The sequence below is a fragment of the Muntiacus reevesi genome, chromosome 2 (assembly GCF_963930625.1).
Source record: "Muntiacus reevesi chromosome 2, mMunRee1.1, whole genome shotgun sequence".
In the NCBI taxonomy this organism is placed as follows: domain Eukaryota; kingdom Metazoa; phylum Chordata; class Mammalia; order Artiodactyla; family Cervidae; genus Muntiacus; species Muntiacus reevesi.
In genome coordinates this window covers 188,387,411-188,394,861 of record NC_089250.1, presented here as the reverse complement: position 1 = coordinate 188,394,861, position 7,451 = coordinate 188,387,411, and the positions used below count along the sequence as shown (strand labels likewise).

Sequence of the window (7,451 nt, the reverse complement as noted above, 5' to 3'; positions counted from 1 at the left end):
GAAAATGTCAGATTGAAGGAGGAATCAGGGAGAGGGAGGGGGAAACCTGAGTTCTGGGTCAGCCCCGAAGACCCCTCCCCTCCCTTGGGTCGTGACCTTCCTCCTGAACCCCCTTCACAGGATCGAGGATTAAAAAGCCGTCATGACTTGAGTCAGTTCTAATGAGGTGAATGAACCTAGAGTGTATTATAGAGTGAAGTAAGTCAGAAAGAGAAAAACAAATATCATACATTGACCATATATATGGAATCTAGAAAGATGGTACTGATGAATCTATTTGCAGGGCAGCAATGGAGATGCAGACATAGACAACAGACTTGGGGACACAGGGAGGGAAGGAGAGAGCAGGACAAATGGAGACAGTAGCATGGAAACATACACGATCGTATGTGACAGAGGATGAGATGGTTCGATGGCATGACTGACTCAAAACACATGAGTTTGAGCAAACTCTGGGAGGTAGCGTGGGACAGGGAAGCCTGGTGTGCTGCAGCTCATGGGGTCACAAAGAGCTGGACACAACTTAGCTACTGAATACCTTCCCAGGTGGTGCTAGTGGTAAAGAACCTGCCTGCCAGTGTAGGAGACCCAAGAGGCTGGGGTTCCATCCCCGGGTTGGGAAAGATCCCCTGGAGAAGGGCATGGCAACCTCCTCCGCAGTATTCTTGCCTGGAGAACCCTGGCAAGAGGAACCTGGTGGGCTTTGTCCGCTGGGTCACCAAGAGTCGGACGTGACTGAGCAACTAACACTTTACACTTTTTAGCTACTGAATAACAACAAAAAAGTTGTAAAATAGATAGGCAGTGGGAATTTGCTATATGACTCATGGAGCTCAAACTGGGGCTCTGACAACCTAGAGGGGTGGGGTGGGGTGGGAGGTGGGAGGGAGGGGATATATGTATGCCTGTGGCTGATTCATGTTGACGTTTGGCAGGAAACCAACACAGTATTGTAAAGCAATTATCCTCCAATTAAAAAATAAATTAGTTTTTAAAAAAAGCCATCATGTCTCTGGTTGCTGGACTCAGTTATTCCAAAAATGGCAATGATGAAAACTCTCGGGGGCTCGCTGGGGCAAGGAGGAGCAGGTGCCTGGCTGCACCAGACCTCCTTGACCCCAGGAAGGCCCCCCCACCCCCCGATTCCTCAGCCACTGGAATCTCAGCCCTCACGCTCCAGCTTGGCCCTGAAGCAGGCCCTGGCCCTATTTTCAAGGTGGCCACTGCCTCTTTCTGCACCATTTCCTTCCAAACAAACAGCTTCCCCTTTGGGGAGGTTATCAGAGCACGTCCAGGGTGGGCAGGGCCGGATTTCTGCCCGGGGCACTCCCCGGAGGTGGGAAGGACCGGAGGATGTAGCGCTGGCAGGACTGACGGACCTGGGCTGATCCTGGACTGGAGATGCAGGCAGGGCTGCCACGGCATTCGATGTCTACCCCAGGGCACCCAGGACGCAGGAAGTTCTCTTTCAGTCTTGGAATACTGCAGTCTTGCAAACAAGAACCAACCTGCTGGCCGGTGAGCGGTGCTCTGGGATGGCGGTTGCCCAGGTAACCATCTAACCACTCTGCAGGGACCTGGGGATGGGTCCTCATCAAAAGTTCCACAACTACTCTCTCCTCTTCCAACCCTTGAGTGCATACTAAGTCGCTTCAATGGTGTCTGACTCTTTAAGACCCTATGGACCGTAGCCTGCCAGGCTCCTCTGTCCCTGGGTTCTCCAGGCAAGAATACTGAAGAGGGTTGCCATGCCTTCCTCCAGAGGATCTTCCCGACCCAGGGATCGAACCTGCATCTCTTACCTCTCCTGCATTGACGGCAGATTCTTTGCCACTAGCGCCACCTGGGAAGCCTCCTCTTCCAATCAAGCCCCCTTCATTTTGTTTTCCTGGCAGGGGGCTACAGTGGTCTTCAGAAAACATGGGTGGGATCTATCATTCCCCTGCTGAAACTTTTCATGGGTTTCATGTTGCCCCAACTCAGTCGGTAAAGAATCTGCCTGCAATGCAGGAGACCTAGGTTTGATTCCTGGGTTGGGAAGATCCCCTGGAGAAGGAAATGGCAAATCCACTCCAGTTTTCTTGCCTGGGAAATCCCACGGACAGAGGAGCCTGGCGGACTACAGTCCATAGGGTCCCAAGAGTCAGAAATCAACACCATTAACAAGCAAACTCCTACCACGACCCGTGAGAGCTGCTCACTGCGGTCCCCAGCTCTCTGATCTCTCCACCCGCCATCCCCACCCTTGTTCATTCCAGTCCCAACACCTCTGCTTTTCCTCCCCAGGGCCTTTTCACTTGCTCTTTATTCCCGTGGCTCGTGGTTCTTCTCTTCCACCTGTCACCCTTCAGAGAGACCTTCCCAGATCAGCCTGCTTAGAACAGCCCTAGCACTGATGTGTCTGTCACCCTGTTTCATTTCTTTCCAACATGTATCACTATTAAAATAAATCTTCTTTATTGATTTGGTTTTTTCCTTCATGGTCTATCTCTACCCCCAGAAAGTTAAGTTCCTCCAGGACTGGAACCTTGTCTGGCCTGTTTACTCTGAGTTTCTGGGCCTGGCAAGTACTCAGTAAGTGTTGGCTGAATGAACGAATGAAAGAAATTAATGCAGATTTTCACAGTGCATAGGGGTTTAGAAAGAATGCATCACCATCCCAAATGGAATACATGCCAAGGATGTACGTTGTTCTACATGCCTTGGTGTGTGAACCCAATCTTTCAACAACTCTATGAAGTAGGCAGTTGCAGTATTATTCACATTTTATAGATGAGACAGTGAAGGCACAGACAGATTAAGTGAGATGCCCGAGGTCACATGGCTGTCAAACCCAGGCATAGCCAGCTTTCTATGCTGTCTCACCTATGGGGAAACATGAGGTGTGATGCAAATTGCTTAGACAGATTGCACAAGACAGAGAAAGTTCATTTTGTTGCATGTGGCCACTCTCACTGAAGGGCAGGGAAACCTCGTGTGCTGCAGTCCACGGGGTTGCAAAGAGTCAGCATAACTTAGCGACTGAGCAAACTCCCACATGGATGTAATTAAGCTGCAGACAGCAGGAGGCAAGGGAATAATGGATCCCCTAAAAGAAGCAGCAGACTCCTAGGGTGCAGGGGCTCAGAAGGTGTTTCCTGCCACCCCAGACTCAGTTTCCCCATTTCCAAAGTGCAAAGACGATGGTGGTGGTGGGGTGGAGATGACAGTGAGTGGGATGCAGGCAGCAGGGCTAGGCCGGAGGATCTAGGTCAGAACCCAGAGGTGGAGTGCTGTGCACACCTGCGGTTTCTGCTTGCCTGGTGTCTGGGTCCCCTTCTTCTGCAGGGAGCACCCATTCTCTTTTGGGAGGCACACCCTGGTGGGGTGGGGGAGGGGGCTGTCCAACAAGGTGCCCTGCCTCTCCCTGGCTGCCTGGTGGGCGTGTGACCCAACTGAAGCCAGTGGAATCCTCTCTCCAAACTGGGGGAATCCCAGCTTGGGGGAGCAGGAGGGAAGGCATACCCTTTCCAGGCTCTACCCAAAGCGTGTGCATCCTCCTAGCTGGGGAGCCCCCGGCCACACTCACCATCCTCAGGAATCTTTGCCTCCCCACCTGACCTCATTTCTTACCACTTCCCCATCACTTGCCACTTTCCTGCAACACCATCATCACCTCTCTATTCCCCAGACCAGGCAAACTTCTTCCCGCCCCAGGACATTTGTGACTTGCTGTTCCCTCCACTTGGAACCTTCAGTTCCATACCTTCCTTTGCACGACTGGCTTCTCATCATTTCAGCCTCCATCAGAGGTGTCCTCAGAGAGGCCTGCCAAGATCTCTGGCTGAGCCCTGACCCACGCAGCTGGCCAGTGTCAACTGCATCCTCTGATTGTGTTTCTTCATGCATCCATCACAGCTTAGGTTGTTTCACTGATTTACTTGTTGACTTATTTCTCTCTGCTTCCCCTCACTTGATGTCAGCACCATGAGAGCCCTTCTCTGAGTATCTCACTTCCACCACCTCCCTGGGCTTGACAGAGCTCCGGGCACTTGGTTCGTGCTCAATAAATAAATATTACGCTCTCCTGGTGGCTCAGATGGCAAAGAATCTGCCTGCAATGCAGGAGACATGGGTTCGATCACTGGGTCAGGAAGATCCCCTGGAGAAGGAAATGGCAACCCATTCCAGTGTTCTTGCCTGGAGAATCTCATGGACAGAGGAGCCTGGAGAGCTACAGTCCATGGGGTTGCAGAGTCGGACACAGCTGAGTGACTGACACGTTTACCGCATATATACAGAAGCTGGAAAAATGATGAACCTATTTACAGGGCAGGAATAGAGATGCAGACATAGCAAGCAGACTTTGGATGCTGCAGGGGAAGGAGAGGGTGGGATGAAATGAGAGAGTAGCATTGAGACATATACATTACCGTATGTAAAACAGCTAATGGGAAGTTGCTATATAACACAGGTGGCTCAAAGCAGTGCCCCGTGACAACTTAGAAGGGTGAGATAGGGTAGGGGGTAGTGGGGTGGTTCAAGACGGAGGGGACATATGTATAAATACCTATGGCTGATTCATGTCGTTGTATAGCAGAGGCCAACACACTACTGTAAAAATCAAAAATAAATTTCAAAAATCCAATTAAAGTTTTAGAAGTTTACAAATAAATAGTATTTGAATGAATGGGACAGTGCTTTAAGTCTAACCTCAGGGAATCCTCATAGGGAGTAATACTTCAAGGAGTGAGAGGGTGAGGGAATTCTTTGTCCTATCTTTGACCAGGAAACCTGGTGCCCAGCAGGAGAAGAGGTGACCATCTCAGGACTCATTCAACCTGCTCTTCCTTCCCTGGGGGAGCAGAGTTTTACAGCCTTGTTTGGGCTTTGGGGTCACTTCCCACAATTGTGAGCAGAGTCTCCCCAAGGGCAGGGAATCCCCATCTGTAAGCCTCCCTTTCTCTTCTCCCTGAGCTTCCAGGACTGAGTCTTTGCTTCTCTTCTTTGCCAGAAACACATGTGGCCTGAGGAACTTTGAACACCTGGACCGGAGGCACCTGGGAAGCAGGAGGATGGGAGGACAGGCGGCCGACAGGCTGGGTCCTGCCCCGTGCCCGTCCAAACGCATCGGCTGGCATGTGGGCGGTGTGGTCCGACTGGTTGGGTAAGGATAGGGTGTGGGCTGGCAAGGGTGCCAGCCAGTGAACTGCGACACCCCCACCCTAGAGATGGGCAGGCTCTGTGGGAAGACAGCTCATCTCCAGCCCCATCAGCGCTGACTCTGGGTTTAGGACCCTTAACTCAAGAAGCCCTGAGATTCCCTGGCATCTTCCCAGGATCCCGGGAGCTGCTGACTCAGACGATACTGCCATTTGTAGGGCGGTAAAATTTCCTGGGTTTCCCTGGTGGCTCAGTGGTAAAGAACTCACCTGCCAATGCAGGAGACTTGAGTTCGATCCCTGGGTCGGGAAGATCCCCTGGTGAAGGGAATGGCAACCCACTCCAGTATTCTTGCCTGGAGAATCCCATGGACAGAAGAGTCTGGTGGGCTACAGTCCATGGGATCACAAAAGAGTCAGACACAACTTAGCGACTAAACAACAACAATAAGAATTTGCCACCCTAAAATATGTCTCTTTGACATATTAATTATTTTAAGCTGGTTATTTTCTGGAAAACTCTGAAAACCGAGTAGGGGTTACCCTTTGGTCAGAAACATTTACATTAGGAAGGGGAATCTCCATTTGCAAGGGTGTCTCTCTCTGCACCTGGAGCAGGAGGCTGACCAACCTCTAGAAGCTGTTAGCTGGGGAGAAAGCAAGGGCTTGAATTTGCATAACGAACTTACCTTTGTTTACTGTGAATTTCCTGGTCACCTCCCAGAAATGACTTTCCCACCCTCAACATTCGCTTTTGTCTTTAGCTGAACAAAGAATTTAGGTGAGGCTTTTGGTCATCTTGGGTTTCCCTTTCTTTCCCAGTGTTAAAGAAATCTCCTGTCAATGTGGGAGACGCAGGAGATCCCAGGACATCGACACAGGTTCAGTCCCACGGAAGACCCCTTGGAGGGAGGCAATGGCAACCCACTGTAGTATGCTCGCCTGGAGAATCCCATGGACAGAGGAGCCTGGCAGGCTCTAGCCCATAGGGTCGCAAAGAATTGGACACGACTGAGCAACTCAGCATGCACACCCATGAAGATGGTATTAAAGGTGAGGGTTTGGCCATTTGGGGGAATAACTCACTTTTCCTGGGTCTCTCCCAATTATGCTTTTTTTTTTTTTTTTCACTTTTTACTTTTTTTACTTTTGTTTGATTTTCTCCTGTTAATCTGTCTCATGTCAGTTTAATTCTTAGACCAGCAAAAAGAACCTAAAAGGATAGAGAAAAATTTCCTCCTCCCTGACACATACATGCAACAGATGCTTGTTGAATATCTCCTATGTGTTCCATAACATCTTATGGAAAAACCCAAACAAACGTTTTTGGCCAACCCAGTATCATGCCTGATAGTGGCTGTTGCCCTTGGGGGACCTACGTGGTGCCAACTATTGTTTTAAGCATCTCATATGAACTAATTTGCTCGGCTCCCTTTACAGCCTATGAGGTGGATACCGTCGTCTCCTTTTATGGGCATACTGAGACACAGAGCTGAGAAATTTGGGAAAGTTCCACAACTAGAGGTTGAAAAAATTGTGAACGTTCCACCGCTAGCTAAGTTGTATTCTCCCCAAATTCATCTAGGTTTCATTGAAGTCTTAACCCCTCAGAATGTGACTGTTTGGACTTTGGGTCTTAAGAGGAGTAATTAAAGTAAAAATGAGCTCATTAGGTTTTCCTAGAAGACGAGGAGGTTAGGACACACACACAGTTGCATGGGGACACAAGGTGATGTCCCTCAAGAATCCAAGGAAAAAGCCTCAGAAGAGACCCACCCGCTGACACCTTGATCTTGGGACTTCCAGCCTCCAGAATTGTGAGACAGTTTCTGTTGCGCGAGCCGCCCGTCTGTGTTCCTTTGTTCCTCAGTCCAAACAGTCTGACGCAGAGATGCGGCACCTGGATGTGGATCCAGGCAGCTTGGAGTGTCTGTCGTAACCACCAAGCTCTCTCCATAGGCGCTGGAGGCATCCTAGCACCCAACAAAGCCTCTCTCCCTGTGGTCATCAGAGAGACTGAATGGGACTTGGAAAGAGAGCACCATTCTTCTTCTTTTTAAAAATTTTTATTTATTTTATTTTGGCTGCACTGGGTCTTCATCTCAGTGTACAGGCTTCCTCTCATTGTGGCACAGGAGCTCTCTAACCATGGCACGTGGGCTTGGTTGCCCTATAGCATGTGGGACCTTAGTCTCCCTTCCAGGAGCTGAACCCGCGTACCCTGCCTTGGGAGGCAGATTCTTAACCACTGGACCACCAGGAAAGCCCCCGGAACAATATTCTTAATTAATGATTTAGTGTTACTAATTG

At 50.0% G+C, this 7,451-nt stretch overlaps 1 long non-coding RNA gene across 1 annotated transcript; it reads left to right on the top strand.

Annotated features, from left to right (window-relative positions):
* Window positions 1–1,395: 1,395 nt before the first annotated feature.
* Window positions 1,396–7,053, top strand: LOC136158473 (uncharacterized). Its single transcript, XR_010661345.1, has 3 exons — window positions 1,396–1,550; window positions 4,994–5,146; window positions 5,964–7,053. It is a non-coding gene; the product is annotated as an uncharacterized lncRNA (long non-coding RNA).
* The last annotated feature ends 398 nt before the right edge of the window (window positions 7,054–7,451 follow it).